This window comes from Channa argus, chromosome 8, assembly GCF_033026475.1.
Source record: "Channa argus isolate prfri chromosome 8, Channa argus male v1.0, whole genome shotgun sequence".
Classification (NCBI taxonomy): Eukaryota; Metazoa; Chordata; class Actinopteri; order Anabantiformes; family Channidae; genus Channa; species Channa argus.
This window is the reverse complement of record NC_090204.1, coordinates 23,833,317-23,851,295: the sequence shown is the minus strand read 5'-3', so window position 1 is coordinate 23,851,295 and position 17,979 is coordinate 23,833,317.

Here is a 17,979-nt window from a genome sequence, read left to right as displayed (position 1 = left end):
CTTTGTTTTAGGTTTATTTTAACATCTTGTTACCTTTCAGGTTTCTTTATTGGCACCTTCAATTTCCACCCAAATACAGTAATTCTACATATTTAATGATGCTAATTTGTCCTCCTTGTTTAACCTGGATGAACCTGAAACATCTAGATCATTTGTACTCAAATACTATTGTATGCTGTGAATACTTGTGCTGTGTCTTTACCTTATTACCTTGATTCACTTGTCTGACAATAGCATAACCTCTCACATGTCGCTTTTTTAAAACGATTTTCTCTGCTGTGTAGCGTCCAATATTTGATGTTTCATTGATACTACCTAAAGATTACTACTACCTAGAGACCCGAACAGGCCTCACCTCACTAAAGCCATGCACCGGGATTGAATCACTCCAAGGGTGCTCAAAACCTGTGCCCCCAGCTACAGTATGTGGTGTACTTCAACAGCTCTTTAACTTGAGCCTGCATCTGGAGAGGTTCCCCGTAGTGTGGAAAACGTAATGCTTGGTTCCTGTAACGAAGGTGGCACTCCAAAGTGTCCCCAACAACTCTCACATTATAAAGGCTTTCGAGAGACTGCTTCTGAAGCCCCCTGGCCCCTCGTCAAACTCCCACTTGGCCCCCTCCTAATCACCTACCAGCTCCAATGTGGAGTGGATGACTCCACCTACTGTGAGGATCATGCATCACCTGTGGTTTGCTGGAGCAGCAACATGAAGGTGGCCAATACTAAAGGTGGGGACACACCTGAAGACTAGCAAAGACTGTCAAAGAATGGACAGTTTACACATAAAGACTGTTTCCACCAACTATTACAGATTTCTAGTCAGAAAAACTGTCAGAGATTTCTAGACTGTGACAGTCTGGAACAGCACATACCTGACATGAATAAACTGGGGAAAACACATTTAGTGACTGATCAGGAATGACTGGACATTCTGGACAGAGACACATCCAAATCCTGTGAGAGCAGGGTATTCGTGTGTGTTCCTGTGCCAAAACAAATATGGTGCCACTTGAGAACTTTGACTTTTTATCTTAACCTTTGATCTTTATTCCCTCTCTTTGTAGCTGAATTAAACTTAATGAGGCCTGAACAATTTAGATTAATGCTTATTTATGAGACAAATGTGGAACAAATCTGGACTAGTCTTGTACATTCTTGTGGTTCAACAGTCATTTAATACTTGTTTTTTCTGACTGGGTGCTACACATAGACAAAGATTTATCATAATCTGTGGGCGATAAAGTCACATTTCTTCTCTAAAATTGCCAGGAAACAAAGGAGGAACTGGTGTAACTACAGAGTGTGGCACCTGCTACAGGTCCATTACTTTGACCCTCACATCACAAGTGTTACTTTCATTAGTACTATCTTGGGTAAACGTCTCGTAACAGAATGGCGAGCCTGGCTCTAAAGGAATAAATATCACGGAGTGTGAGTCAGTGTCACAGTGACGGAGCATGTCTCTACTAAGCTTAGATACCAAAAAGTTACATAATTAAAATTTGGCTTCAACAGCTGAAACATTACGCTTTTTATGGTGTAATGATTATGTATTTATAGTGTATTTTAGTATTTTTGAAATGGGTCATTTTACACAATGAGTACTTTTTTTGTGTCTTCTGATTAATATATTTTATCTACTGCATGTTATAAAGTATTGATATATTTTGGTAGTTATTCCAATGCAATTTCATCTTGGTCAAAGGTATAACTTTTTTTTTTAACAGTGTGTTTTTTTGTTTTTCTTTTTGGCTGGATAAACAGAATACTTCATTCATATAGTAGTTTATTGTTCCCAGACTAGAATATGTACTTTTACTTTTATTTATATTTGACTTTTTTGAGTTAAGAACTTCCTTTACTTATTACTCCATATGAGTTTTACAAGAATTATTTTATTTTCTATATCTTTCTATTTTCTGGAAAGAAGCAAAAACGGGTGTGGCTTGAGCTCTTGTTCTGCCAAACTCCCTTCAGAAAATAGGCTGCTGCATTTTCTGAAAGCACCCAACACCCCTGCAGAGCTGCCATTTACTGTAAGTGAGTGTGTTTAGGAAATGGTGACTCACCTGTTGTCATAGGCTTTTTCTCCGGGAGACCACTGCAGTTTACTGCAAAACAGAAAAAACGACCACAGGGACATAAATGAACTCCACTTCAGACAAGCTTTCTGAATTCTTTAAGGTGTTTGAGCATCAGTCTTCCCTTAAACCCCATCATGTAGTTTGTTACAGCACTGTGTTGGCAGACTGAGCACCAATAAGATAAAATCACTCATCGAACAGAAAATATTACAGATTTTCTCACGTGCTTAGACATTTTAATTCAGTTAACAGCCAGGGTGAAGCAGAAGCTCACTGCCCAAAATGACACATTTTGTTTGCAAAATGCTCAAACGCTAACACACAACTTGACAAACTTTTACACTTTTTTTAATCGGTCACTACACAGACAACAATATCTATCAATATCCCACAATCCCCTGGTGATTTTACTAGAGAGAACAAACCCTGCTGCAGAGATTTTCCTAACAACATTTTCTTGATTCCTTCGTGTGTGCAGGTCTTTCTGCATCCAACTGTCTTTGACACGTTGGACCTACGGTGAACATCTACACCAATTCAGGGACTCGCATAGCACAGCATTTGTGCTGTTTTCATTTTTCAGTGAATTAAAAAAAAACATTTCACCTTATACTGTCCTGCATCTGATTTAATTTTTTAAGCAATAAGCTGAAACCAAATGGAGATTAAATAATTTAATATTTTACATTTAGTCCACCTGCTTCTGTTCATTTGGCCTCAGCTTCTCATCAACATCACGCTGACTTTTCCCCCTCATCTTTGATCCACACTTACAAACGCATCTTTTAAACCTGGATAAGAACTAATCACTGACTGGAGGCTTTGCATAGAGATCCACACAAATGCATTAGAAATTCATAAATTTGCAAGTAATTCCTATCAGCTGGGAACACGTGTTTTGATTACAATAAAAGTTTTGGGTCGGTGAATGACGTGTGTTAACTGTTTTGGAAAAAGCTTTCACAACCCTAAGTTGTAACACATTTGCAATAACAGACTAAGACATTAGTGATGAAGATCAAGTGGATCCCAGCTTCATTAAAAGCATCTTAGCAACTGAGAAAAACTATAACATAACATGTACATGTAGTAATGTTGTGGTTGTAATGCAGTTGGAGCACTTACCTCTACAGTGAGCATCCTCAAGCTTCTAAACAAAGAAGAACAGAGAGAAGAAGGAAGAGGTGAGTGCTAAAATCCAAAAGGACATAATGTTCATGTTTGAGACTTTCCAAATGTCTGCATGTACACATACAGATAAATGTTAAAGTTTGATGATATTTGTCATCTTCTAAATGAAGTCACATTTTAATTCAGTTAACAGACAGGCTGAAGCAGAATCTGCTCATGTTTGTCATTTGTCATTTTATAAATGACAATTGACAACCGTTCAGCACTGTCTTTGACACCACAGCCCCTCTGTGCAGATAGAGGAAGTGCAGGCTGAGTGAACATGCCCGGACATGTTCACTCAGGTCTGAGTGGGAGTTAATTTACTGCAACCTGCCAGTTTGGGACCAGTTTGGGTTAAATTCAGGGCAGCTGTTATCACCAATTCATTTAATGTTTATTTACAGGATAAATACCAATTTACCAATTCAAGATGCGTATAACTTACAAAGAAGTTCTATTATCAAGCATCTTATATTCTATAATTCTAGTTGAGTGATGGATAAAGGAGCACACTGGTTGTATTTAGCCTGTACTCCGACCGTGTTTGTGTCAGTGGGTAACGTTAGCAGAGGGCCACAAAGAGCTGCAGAGGGCTTATAATGTAGTTTGTCGCTTCCACTTCATTTCACCAGATATAGTAATAACTCAAAAAAGCCGGACGCAAACTCTTGTCTTAAGTTTCTTTGTTGACCCAGAACATCAGTTTTTAGGATGTGTAAAATGTAAAAATGTATAATAGTCTGTTAATAAGATGCATTTGCATGTTTCTATAAATTCTAATGCAATAGAAGAGTTCGAAATACATGTCGCCTAAAATGTGCAACAAAACTTTAATGTAATCACCAAGTTTTTTTTTTAATTTCAGCTTGTTAAGGTGTGTTTCAGCTCTTTGCCTTCGTCATGTGTTTATCCCCACTAAAAAACTTTCTTGGCTGGTGGCTGTTTTGTGAGGATGTTAGTGTCTAATTTTTGCTGAACATTTACCTCATTACACTCCCGTGTGTGGTGCAGGTGGTCACGGCAGTTCCTCAGGGTGATGGATTGGTTAGTCAGTGCCACTATCAGATTTTCATCAAAATTGGAGTCACGGGCGATGACGGTGTGCTGGGAAATAAAAAGGAGATGTGTGTAGCAGTTCTGTGGAAAAGTGAAGCTCACATGTTATGTTTCATGTGACCTTGAGGGCTAAAGATGGGGGTTTCCTGACATTTTTATCAACACACATTATCACATTGTGCATTAAAAAAAAAGAAGGACAAAAGTGAAGCAAAATCTCAGACTTCGCTGCCGCAGAACAGAAAGGATGAGAGCAGACACCAAATCCTGAACTCTACTGTTTATTTTTTGTGGCTTTAAAGTCACCAAAAATTATCTACATGAAATCACACGACTCACTTAGAAATTGGGAGGGTTGCATCAGTAAGGGCATCTGGTGTAAAAACTGTGCAAATCAGTGGTCCGCTGTGGCGACCCTGACCTCACAGGTTAAGCCGAAAGGACTAAATAAGAAAAACAACAACAACTTCCATGTACTTTTTTTGTCAAAAACCAAAAATAAGCCACCCTGCCGTCATTTATTCAAATCTTTAACAAACAATACAGTTAGCAGTGGTTCTATTTCTTATATAAGGGTTTATTGGACTCGAGTTATAACATTAATCAGAGGAACAGATGTGGTATCTTATAATAATTAGTCCTGAGGAAAAGGTACGTTTTTCCATATTATACATTTCAACACTAGAGGGTTGTGGGTTCACGTTCCGACCAAACTTGACCTTTCCGTGTGGGGTTCACGTTCTCCCTGTGCTTGGGTGGGTTTCCTCCTTTTTTCCCCAAAGTCCAAAGACATGCATGTGTCACGCCTGTGACTCCGCTCCATGTTGTCCTGATGAGCATCTCCAGCTCTCCCCTCCACTCTGCTCTGCCTGTCTCTCCCTCCCTGCTGTGCCACCAAATCAAGCTCTGGTTACCTGCCAGATTGCCCTCCTGTTCCTTTGTGAAAGAGCCTGTTTGTACTGTTACTCCCAATTCCAGAATCTTTGCCTTAGCTTATGTCCGGGTGTTTTTTCCGGGTTCTGCATTTCCACAGGGATTCTCTGTTTCGCCCTGCTTCACCTTCCTGTAAACCTTTGTGAGTGGCTATTGTGATTCAGTTTTTCCCTGGACTACGTGAATTTGGAACTTCCTAGAAGATCATAGACAAGACTGAGGATCACAGCATTCTTCTGGTTTGTTTCCTCAGACATCTTTGGTTGGTACTTTGTTTGGTTGCTACTTTGCTCTGTCTGTCCACCTGTTCCTCCTCTACTCGTTAGGCTCTTCACTTGTTCTGCACTTATTTGGGTCCTACAAATCATTTCTAAAAGGATCCTGAAAGCATGTTAGGTTCATTGGTGTCTGTAGGTGTGAGTGTGAGTGGTTGTCTGTCTGTGTATGTCTCTGTGTTGGCCCTGAGACAGACTGGAGATACCGGTCTAGGGTATACCCCACCTCTCACCCTGTGACAGGTGGGATTGGCTCTAGCCTGCTATGACCCTTAACAGGTGTGGTTACTGATGGTGAGATGGATGGATGGATGGATAATTATCCATCCATGACCCCTGAAGGGACAAGCCAAAAGCTGTTAATCAATAATTAATATTCGGCTAAGTTGTAAATAAGGCAGAACACACCTCAACATACGCTAACAACTGCATGATCCCATAATTATCATCGTGATGAGACTTCAGGGCTTTTATATCTTGTTAAGACGAAGTGATTATTAATACACCACCCTCTCATGGGTGTGTGGGAATATAAAACAAACACCCTTTGTTACAGAACAGGAAGTGAATTGAGACGGAGATGCAGCTTAATTAAAACGGCGGCCTGTCAAAACTAAAATCACATTTATTTAGTTATGGAAACCTTTGTCACGCTGTTGTTTTTTAGTTCTATCAGCTCAGTCTATACTCACAACTGACATTACAGCCTGTTTAGACACTGTGTCTATGTTCCACTTTATACTGGCTGCCATTGTTACCAACACGCTGTGCTGTCTTTGTTCCGGCCCTGCACCCGAGACCACTCCGGTTTGGTTAAACCTGCAGGGAGTTGAACCCCCACCGGCACAGCTCTCAGGGTCTTTGAGACACACAAGCTTCTCCACCACGACAAGGTAACAGCACAAGGAGAAAAACTAATCATGGCCTCTTCTGTGATGTGTTCAGTGACTTCATCCAGTCTCAGGAAGCATTTATGACTGTAACTGAATAATCTGACAATACTTAGCATTGAGGAGGACAGTGTTGCACTTACGTTGTCATCCTCCCAAAACGTCTCACAAGTGAAACTCAACGGCTTTGACAGCTGGTACAAGAAGGAACCATCAGGCTGATGCATGACGCTGCAGCTCAGAGCTGATTTAGACTTTGCTGAAGCTTGAGCAGCGTAATTTAAGAGAAAAACTGCAAGACCTGAAAATGAACAAAGAAACAACACAGTCATGAGAATGACTCACTCAGTTAATCTGTAACAGTCGCAAACAATTGTTTCCTTTCCTTTATTTTTATAGTTTTTCAAATAAATATAAAGACTTAACTCGATGCAAATTTCAAATTGTAAGACTTTAGATGAAAATTTAAATATGGACGCAATGTGATGCACTTTTATAACCCTTTTTACCTTATTAACACCCATTTGTCCCTTCACACACTTACAAACCAATGCAGATGTGTTCACCTGACCCACTTTCACATCTGAACAGGAAGAGGGGGACATTAAAATACCAACCATAGGATTGTTGGGTGACTTTTTAGCTCCTGAGCCACAGTCACCCTGATAATCTCTGACATACTTTACACTTGTGTGATTTATAAGAATTAATTCTGCTTAATTCAACTTCAATTCAATTCAACTTTATTTATATAGCGCCAATTCACAACAAAGTCATCTCAGGGCACTTTACAGAATAAAGTCAAGATTATAAAGATGTATAGAGAGAACACAACAATTCCCCCTGGAACAAGCCATAGGCAACAGTGGAGAGGAAAAACTCCCTTTAACAGAAGAAACCTCTAGCAGAACCAGGCTCAGGGTGGACGACCATCTGCCTCGACCGGTTGGGGTGAGTGGAAAGGGGAGAGAGAAAAGAACAGAGCAACAAAAAAATCGGGCAGATTGGTAGGACCAGTAGCTGCACGCTGCATGCTGGAAGTAAACACTACCCACACACTTCATGGAAAATTTGAAAAAGGAAGTGAGCGACAAAAAAAAAAGACTAAAGAGGTATTTGGGTGATGTCCAAGTTTACTGGGGAAGACATAAATTAGCTCATATTGACTTCAGCCAGACTGTAATATGGAACGTCCAAGTCAACATGCATTGAGTGCAGTGAATAATACAGAAAAAACAATGGGGAAAAGTCTCATATTTTCATTATTCAGTTCATTATATACCAATATTGTGCAACATAAAAAAATGACTTTTCAGTTCTTTTGTACATGACTCCACCTTGTTCATTTAAAAAAGGGTTGGCCAAAACCTTAGAACCACCTCTTCTTCTAATACGTGCTATACAGTACAACTCCACTACCCACTATGACCTTAATACATAGTAACATTATCACTTTTCTGACAGTTTAAACTTAAAAACTGAGAAAGGATAAAACTGTAAAAATAGATTGCATTAGATTGTAGAGGTGTACCTAATAAAGTGACCAGTGAGTGTATTTCGTGGACATGGTTTGTATCATGACTGGATTGTAGCAGTGGGCAAAAAGAGTTGAAGACTGATGTGATAATGACATGAAACAGTTTACAAAAGAATATGTCTTGATGTGGTTTTTATAGCTGCTTTACTGCTTCAGTAAAATCGACCCACACACAGGTGCAGTATTGTTTGAACAAGTTTCAGGTGTTTGCAGGTAGAAAGTGGAGTTGTGACATGCTTTGGAGGAGATGAAGGGTTTAATTTCTAACCAGAAACAAGTATTTTATTGTGTATTTTATTTAGTTTAGAAGGCCCGAAGGTCAAAGGTCAGGTCCACAGGCTCAGGACATGAGGACAGTCCAAGAGTACGAGGAGTGTAAGGAGTAAGAGACAAGCCAGGATTTGACTTCAAGAAAGAGTCGGCAGAAAAGGGGAAATGAAACAAAAAGGAGTTTGGTTTTCGTGTACGAGTCAACGTCTGGGTGAACGAAGACACGACCTGCTGATCATATTACAGATCAGTGGTTATAAGACACTTGATGTCATTGTGGAATAGTAAATGTAAATGTCAGAGCAAAGTGTGGGCGTCACTTGTGAGATAAGCTTTGGTTTTTTACTGAACTCTGTTCAGAATCAGTTCTGTTTAAATATCAAGAGGTTTCGAAAAGATTTTCACTCACATTTCCACCAACGTAACACAGCTCACGGTTTAAAGGAGGAGAGGGAAAGGGAACGAGGGAGTGAACTAACATCTGATAAGAACCCAATTATTCTCTTAGACGTTTTCCTAAACGATTTAACACCTTTAAGATTAGGATTAATCAAACCAACAGATCAGTGAAAACCTGCACAAATGACTTCACAATGAATTTGCAAGAGCAGCTTTAAATCACACGATTGAAGTGCAGTTAGAGTCTAACCCATCAAACTGGAAGAGACACCAGGATGTTACTGCACATTTGTGAAATGTCTTTGGATCCTTTCACCTCTTCTTGAGTCCTGCAGGTAAAAGCAACTAATCTACATTTCATGTGGTTTTAACTAAACGTCATGCAAAAGACATTTTCTCTGAGAAAAATACAAAGCATGGCACTTCAATAGCTCTGCGATGGTGACTGAATGTTTGCCAGTGAGAGGCACATCTTGAGACAGAGATAAAAACCCCTGTTCCCTCAGGCTCTCTCTTTACATTTATTACATTTATGAATAAAACAGTTCCTCATAGCTGCCATTGCTGTTGCTGCTGTTGCTACAGTGGCACCTACACCCCCCGGCTTCTATCTCGGTGGGAATCCCCAAGGTTATTTTCTGGAAAAATGGAGCCCAAGCTTCCAGGAATCCATCAGAGCACAAACAAGTGGCTGGATCACAGCTCAGCTCCCACATTTATTTACAAGTATTTATTGGGGGCAACCGTCTATTATTGTTATTCCCCTAGCAACACACAGGAGCCTGTATCTGAAGCAGTGATGTGATTCCCGCACGGCACATTTCAACTCAATAACTCATCCACAGACTCTCACTACAGCACTGAATGTAGAGGAATGTGCCATTGAAAAAAGAGTCTCACAAACAGAGTAAAGTGGTTTTTAGTGTCAGTGGTTTAGCTAGTGGTTTTTTGGAATTTGTGTACTTCTACCACCTCTGTGCAGTGAACCACATGCTGCTGTGTATGGGAACATGTAGCTGCAGACTGCTCAGAGTGGACATGGTCCTCCTGAGAACAGGATTGGTACAAAGCCACACAACCATACACCCACCAATGTAACATACATACATACAGTACGTGTGTATAGTACGTTTATATAAAGAGTTGTTTGACATATTTGAAAGTTTTACTGCTGTTTGATCTCTTCAGTTTGTGTCCCCATGAGCGTGCACCCTAACAGCAGGTGGGTTTTTTTGTTGTTTTTGATGCAAAACCACCATAATGACTTTTAGATCTGAGTGATGATCTTTACTCTGACTCTTTAGATGTAACCATGCTTAGTTAAAGTCTAAGCTTAACCCTGATGTCTTTGTGGCTTAAACCAAATCACTTTGTTTGCACGGTTGTAATTTTGCATTTTTGTCCAGAGAAAATTATGTAATGTAATTTATTACATAATTATATGGATTTACGCAATGTGTGTCGATGCGTCACAAGGACGAGATCATCTAAAGTAAATATTACATAATAATCTTATTTGAAGAGAAGATGATTGAAAAAAATATTGGAATATAAATGTAGAAAAGTAATTGTTGTTAATTGAAAATTAATAAAGCTTAATGGTAAAATAATCAATAGATTAATTGCAAGAATCTAAAAATTTGGTTCAGCCCAGTCCAGACCTCCCTAAGAGGACTCGCTGCAAGTAGCACATGGTTCAGCGTTTAATGAAACAAGGAAAATGAACAGGAGTTATGAAGCAGTGGAGATGATAACAATTAAATATGATAAATTAAACAGCGTTAGCTAAGTGCTGCTAGTGGAGCTTCAACTGTGGTGAAGACACAGGTGAGTAACAGAACTTCCACTGGTGTCACGTCACATCATTTCGCTGTGACTTTTACATGACCTTTAACATGACTGCTCTGCTAACTTAGTGACTCACTAACATAGTTAGCAGAGCAGCTTCGCTGGAGTCACCAGAAGTCAATGTGTTAGCTTAGCGAGCAGGAATAGCAGCAGATAATCAGCTGCTTTCTGTATGTAACTGAGGGAAGCTGTGTCCTACTGAGCTAAACTTCAAGTTATGAATGAAAGTTATGAAATTTAGATGCAAGGAAATTTGCATAAGTGTACTAAAAATCACTACAGTGTATTACTGTAAGTTATTTTGCTACGTGCAGCGTGGTTTGAATTTTATTGCATTTCCCATATCTTAAGCATAGCAGTTTTATGATGCATCAGGTTTTCCTAGGGCCCCACCAGACTTTAGGATCGCAACTGACGTGACCAACAGTACAGCTGTACTTTAATGAGCAGGAGTTTGAACTGGTTTCCTGTCACTGTCGCTTCCAAACAAAAACCACCCGCTTGTTTCCTTAAGCAAAAGCTAACTCATTGCAGAGCTGCAATGAGCCACATGGGCCACACGTACACTTATCAGTCATCACATGTGATAAGTTTGTGGTCCTCCTATTACACATTCAAAGCCAAATTAACGTGACACAGCAACAGCTTAGAATAATAAAACCATTCCTGATTTTCACTGTATCATGTTGAGTAGTTTTGTCGTTGTGGGTTTGTTTTTATCGTTTTGGAATCATCACTTTGTCGTAACTTTGGGTGTGTTACTGGTCCTTTGCTCTCTAGTTTTATATAGATCAGCTGTATGACTTTGTAACTAGGCCCTGCAGGCAATTTATTAACCACTGTCTGTTAAATAAAACTCTGTAGCAGCTGACTGATTTGTGAAGAGTATAACCTAATCATCCATTCCAAAAAATGTGAATGACTGATTATGTCCTCACCACAGTTATAATTTCTAGGCCACTGCTTCGTCAGCACATCAGCACTGGTTTGTTAACATAACTAAAAGCTGATGTAAAACAAAAGCAAACAACTGAGTTACATCAGCCACACACACACACAAACACACGCACGTGGTCGGGTAAAGTGCGTCTACAATGTGAAGGGAAGGTTTATTCATGGTAATGTACCACGAGAGTGTTTGTGTTTTTCCTGTGCGTGTCACAGATTACACAGACAAATACTGATAATACAATAATAATAATATGGATTTTGTCACTACTGTTACAAACATCTTTCTTCCATTTCAGACATAATCACTGCCTATGTGTTGCAACTACACAATGTTTGGATGATGTAAACCGTTAGTGTTGAAATGGGGTCAGCGAGTTGAACTTTAGAACTGTTTTCTTTTCTTTTTACCACGATTAATTTTATTTTTTGGGGGGATAAGCTGACAACAGTCAACACTGTGGCAAATGCACATGTGGACAATGATCTGCTGTGGCGACCCTGAATTCATGGGATAAGCCAAAAGAACAACGACAACAACAAAAACTCTGCTGTGCTAAAGTCTAAAGAATCAAGAATAATTATCAAAATTAAAAACATTTCATATTTGCAGTTTATATACATTAACTAGAATGTTACCTGAAGTTAGCTTTTGATCGTCTCTTTTCCTTTTTGTTTGTTTAAACTAAAATTGTTTCTTCACTGCTACACACCAAGAGCACAAAAAAAGCTTTCTCACAAGAGAAAGGATGTAGGTGTGATGTAATCTCAGTATCTCTTAGACACGAGCCACTGATTGTTTTGTTCACACCCGTAACATGATCAGAGTGAAAGGCCGAACTCTTTCAAAAAGGAAATTCCCAAATAAACAATGAAGCATGGTTGAATAGAAAAAGATATTTGTTATTGACACATTCTAGTGTGGATATGATGATTATCACCATAACTGGCAAGTTGCATGTTTACAGTAAAAATCAATTTTTCTGCCGAAATATCGGATTTTCCACAACACCCTCTTTATGGACCACAGCTTCATTAAATTTTGTATAGTTTTGTTAGCGTAGTAATCTTTATAGCCGCAGCCCATGTCTGACTTTGAGTCACACCTGAGTGCAAATCGGTTCATTTGTGTTACTACACAAATTTCATTAGTCTGAGTGTGACTCAAGTGGAGAGTGAAAAGTGAAACGAGTCAGAACAATTATATATCAAACAAACAGGTATCTTTCAGATTTACTATGCAGTGTTCAAACGCTGGAATTGGATCCCAAAGGAGGAAAGGAAGAGACTCAAAGGTCAAAGTTGTGCCTTACTTTGGATGAGCGCCTGCTGGGTGACGCACTGGGACATAGCAAAACACTGAGCAAACCTGAAAATCCTGTCTCAGAGCCTTTGGCTTTGCTAAAGTGGTATTTTATTAATAAGCCCTGACATGACATCTGCAGTTAACAAATAGACCCAATGTCATAGCTGAAGAACCATCCACTGTGTCTACTACAACACATATTAGGCTGTGTGTCTGAAAAAATGCCACTGCGCTTTTATCCTGTAAGACTGTAGAAAATAGTTGGAACTAGATTTGCACAGAAAAAAATCCAGCACGGCACTGAAAGTAATGGAGACATTTTAAATATTGCTGAATTCAAACACTGGGTTCCTCTTTTTGCTTTGAATGTGCTGTCACTCTGAGCCACGGCAGATGTGGAGGAGATCAGCTCCAGCAGGGTGTTTGCCAGGTGAAAGCCCCTTTCTTTTTAGGTTTATTTTACACAAGCATTTCCAAGAATCGCTCGTGCAACAAAGCCACATTTGTCAAATTGCTAACTCTGTGAAACTGACACATTCAATTGAAACACTTTTCACTTTCAACACACACACACACACACATACACTGAAATTCGAACCGACCAGATCCCAAAGCAGCAGTAAAGTGCTGTTTATCTGTGATCTTTTAAATCGAGCCGACACTGTTATGATCCACCTGTTATCCACTCATTTGATTATAAATCATTATGATGTGGTTAAGTTACAGCTTCATGTTATGCTGGAGGTGCTAATATTCCTTTCAGCAGTCAATGCAAATCACCAAAACCTGTAATATCACTGACAGTTACAGAATTACATAAGCATGTAATTCTTATGTATTATATTCTCAGGCACTCTGCGTTTTACAGATTTCATACACCACTATTATGAGCAGACCTGCTTGTAATTAGCCTACCGTGTAAATATGTATTCAGATGCGTATTACACTGAAACATGCAGTCGTGCATGTGTTCACACACCTGAGTAAAACACAGCAAAATCAAGCTCGTGTTATGTGGGAGTTTCCAGCCGAACGATCAATAAAAAATATCGCGAAGTGGAGGAAAAAAAGGCAACTACCTGAATATTTTCCATAAGCACGAGTGGATCGATGTTTGCTCGTTTTTAACTGGTTTAAATTAGAGCAGCTTTTTTTTTTTCTATCGCCGGGGGGATTTTACGGTTTTTAGGTTTTGTGCGAAACTTATTCTTCACAGCTGCCGTTTTGCATCTTGAATAACAAAAAAAAAAAAAAGAAAGAAAGAAATTCAGAAATGCGTAAACGTCAAATAACGTTGCGCACCGCCGGCCATGCACAGTAAGCTTACCGAGGAAGAGAGAAGGGAATCCCCAACGGTTCATGGTGGCCGTGGTGTCCGGGCTTTTCACCGAGCTCCAAACAGTTTGTCTTTACCACACGTTTTCTCCGTGACCTCTTTCACGCTGACTGGACGCGAAGTGAGTGACTTTAACGGCGCGGTTGTCCTGCTTTATAATCTGCTCCGCCCACTGGCACCCGGAGCACAGAAGCGCATACACGTGCACATGCCCAACTCCAATCACGCACAGAACGGGTGGCGCGTGCATGGACACATACTGGGATTGCATCAGGCGTGAAAGGGCGTGTTTCGGAGGGAAGGGCTTCGCATTCTAATGCTCTAAGTGTGAAGTTGAACCTCTAACGCCTTAATAATAGTTCGGCATGAAGAAAGCAAAAGGAAACTGCGCCCCAGCGGCGATTCTAGAGTCTGTTGAGGCAAAGAATTATGCGCCATAAAACCACTAAGCTTAAGACACGGAAACTATAATAAACTACCCGCCACACTACACAACAACTTACAGTAATATGGTGTATTACTGTGTGTACTGATTAACTAGCATTCAGAGTTTGGACACAGCTTTCATCAGTTGGCCCCAGAAGCAGGGGCGTCTGAGTTAGCTGATTATTAGCAGCCTGCTAGCTGAGCTGACACGTTGAATGCGGGCGACTCCAGCAAAGCTGCTCTGCAAACTTAATTAGCTGAGTTAGCTCGTGTTAAATTGGACATTTAGCATTAGAAAGCAAAGAAAACCAAAACCAAAAACCAGAGGAAGTTCTGTTATTCCCTCTTTTCACCACAACTATGGTGACACTAGCAGCATTTAGCTAACGCTATGTATTCATTTTTATCTGCTCCACTTAGCATCATCACGCTCTTTGTTCTTCTTTCCCTGTCACCTATTTATGGCCAGTTTGACTGTTACTCCACTACATTTCTAATCAAAGTTGAGTTACGTTACGTTACACATTTCATAATGAAACATTTGTGTCATTTTGTATGAAAACACATGAATGTCTTCACGAAACCAGGAATCGGGCAGAGTGTCAGTTCTAAGGTAAAATACTTATTGGACATATTAGCAGTACTCAAAGTGAGCAGATATGCAGTAGTTGTACTCTTTGGCGTGTTGAGCTGAGTTGGACTTGTCTGCAGAGATTTGCATTTACACAGCCGAAGAATTAAAATGTGTCTTCAAATGGACATTTTTGAATTAGGTGTCAAATTCACTCTGCCATGTCAGGGTTCATCACACATTCATATAATAATATAATAATATATAATTGATGGACTGAGGACATTTTTTGTGAGCACTGTGTCTACTTTTTAAAAATAATCCCAAACTCAGAATTCACCATAGAGTATTATATAGTACTACTACCAATACACATATACATGCACTACAGTAAAAAGCCAGTATTTCAATTTGAAATGTGGTGAAGTAGAAATAAAGTAAAGTACCGCTACTGTAGTACTACTGTACTACAACTTAGCGCCAGATTTATTTTCTGACAGTTTCACACATTATCTGGTTTTAAATCACAAATTTCCAGAAGTCAGTTAAAGACATGCTGATGCTGTTCTGTATTGTGTTTATACAAAGTTTATTCTGTGCAAAGTTAAAGTCCTTCGTTTCTACTTTTGAGTACTGGGTCGGTACTGTTGCATTTTTCTCAGTGTTGCTTGCGTTTGAGATGCAGTTGTATTTGCTGTACGTTTATTTAGGTGCTCGTCATGTCCATAACCGAGTGTCATCATTTCATGACCTGTACGTACAGAAATGACACTGTTTGCAACTTCTAAACAACCACAAACAGTTTTGATCTTAATGTCCTTTTTGAACACACTGGTGCACAGTAGGTGAATAAACGTTCTACAACACAAAGCAGAATAGTCACAAAGTCCCTTTGAACAACGTTTGGAAGAACTGAGGATAAAAATAACTGACGAGTTAATGTATGAATACCACGAGCAGATGAAGCGTCATTCACATGAAGTGGGCTGGAGCAACTCTGAGCGTCTTTTGTTCTGTCCCGGAAAATATGATGTTCATGTGTCAGAATCACAGGTCAAAAGGCCACAAAAAACTAACCCACCACCCTCAATTCTCCATGTGACACAGGCACGTAAAACATCTCCAGACACAGTCAGTGACCTTACAAAGATCCACATACTGTTTTTCTCTCTTTTTTCCAACAGAGGTCCTCAGTGGCTCACATGTTGCAGCCAACTACCCTCCTCACCTCCAGTCTCCTGTTTACCTGAGTCTCTCTGCCTATCACACTACACCCATCAGCCCCAGAGTTTGCTGTCAGAATGTCACACGCAGTTCCTGTGTGGACCAGGTGTGCTTTTAGCCGTGCTGGATTGTGTGACGTGTGCAATACAACTGCTGCTAAAGCTTGTACCGATTTCCATGGGCCTCAGGGGGATGGGCGCTCCTGACTTTCCCTTCCGTGTTACAACCTGAGCAAATCAGGTTCATCAAACTTATCATCTGCGCAAAACAGAAACGTGCAGCAAACCTCACAGGTGTAAATGTTTCCACCTGTGTGAAGTCAAAGCTGCTCAGGAAGTGCAGATCAGCCTCATTAACAAAGTGAGTTTACACAGCTGAGGCCCTTTTAAACAAAAATGTGTGTTAGTAGCTGTGTTTCATAAACCAAGACTATGTTTATATGTTTTATTATTCGTGTCACTTCTTTGACATTTTTCAGATCATTTTTGCGTATTTGTAAATGGGTGGTTTTCAACAAAAAAGTGTTTATTTGCCCAACATATGAAAAAAAACAAGTCACAAAATATTAATATATTGGTTCCATAAAATGGGTTAAAAAGCCAAACTAAACTCAAGTGAATTTAACCGAATTATCTCTAACGAAACATACTAACACAAACTGAACACACGGGGGAACAGATATAATGAAAGACACACAAGGGGTAACTGAAAGACCAAAACGCGATCAATTTAAATAATAATTAAAATAATTAAACTAATATCCACAACAACTTAATGAAATAACTAACATAACATACGTAAATAATCACAAATCGTAAAAATTAAAATTACTCCCCCCCTTAAAGTAGCAAACTCTTGGTACAACCCAATCAGCATCTTCCTCTATTTAACTGATCTGCTTCCTGTGTTTTGCTCAGCTGAACCAGATCCTCCAGCAGCAGAAGCTCACAGCAGCACTGCAAACTTAAAAAAAAAAATATTAAAAGTATTTTGAGACTGTGCAGAAAATGTGTGCTACAAATAGAAACTAATATACTGTCAACTTATCGAATAAACTGAATTTACAAAAATGAACTGACTGTGCTTTTTAAAATTTACTGTGTACACTACACTGTGTAGCAGCAGGAGCAGCCATCACATTTGGGGTTATGTCTCTTTCTTTTGGTCTCTTTGGATTCATTTAACGTCCAGGTTTGGTTGCCATGTCTCTATTTTTCTTAATTTTTTTTCATCTGTTTGTGGCCATTTCTTTTCTCTTTGGTTTTTACTTGCTACTTTGGGTTGTTCTGTGTCTCATTTGGCCATTTTTCAATAGTTTGCGGTGGTTTCTTAGGTGTCTTTGTATGCATTTTCTAACTGAGATCTATCTTTCTAACTGCCATCATGCAGAGGCTCTTGCACGCGAGCCCCCTCTGACCTCTGGCCTCCCCTGGACCGGTGTCCATCCTTGGTGCCACACTTCATTTCACTCCACATATTGAATGAACAGTGAGGCCTGATTTAGGAGCAGGGTAGAAAAACGATGTATTTGTGCCTGATAAATTGTACTTATGACTGACAAAATGCCGAAAAGCCTCAGTCAGACGTCAGGGTGCAGAATGTGAAATCAGACTGCAGAGGTGTGTTTGTTGCAGCGGCACATTAGCGCCGATTCTCCCCATTTTGGCGCGATGTCTCTCTTATTGCAGCTCTTACGCGCC